This window comes from Lupinus angustifolius, chromosome LG10 (assembly GCF_001865875.1).
Source record: "Lupinus angustifolius cultivar Tanjil chromosome LG10, LupAngTanjil_v1.0, whole genome shotgun sequence".
Classification (NCBI taxonomy): domain Eukaryota; kingdom Viridiplantae; phylum Streptophyta; class Magnoliopsida; order Fabales; family Fabaceae; genus Lupinus; species Lupinus angustifolius.
The window spans coordinates 9,786,349-9,786,613 of NC_032018.1; positions in this window are offsets into that span (position 1 = coordinate 9,786,349).

The following is a 265-nucleotide window of genomic DNA, read 5'->3' on the forward strand; positions in this document are numbered from 1 at the left end:
GAGATTAGAAAAGAGAGAATTCTATGCTTTAGGATTGAGAGGCATTTCATGTTTAATTTCTTATCATTCCATCTCACATGTTCATGCATTTTCTTGATGTTTTTGAAAAGATTTCATATTCTGTAAAATCTGTTTTTAACTAATGCATTATCATGTTATATGAGACTTGTGTTAGAGTTGTAGAGTAAGGTCTTAATTGTTTAATTTGAGCATTGTAATTGCTTTAGATTACTCTATGTTTTTGTTGTAAAAAGTGTTGTAACTT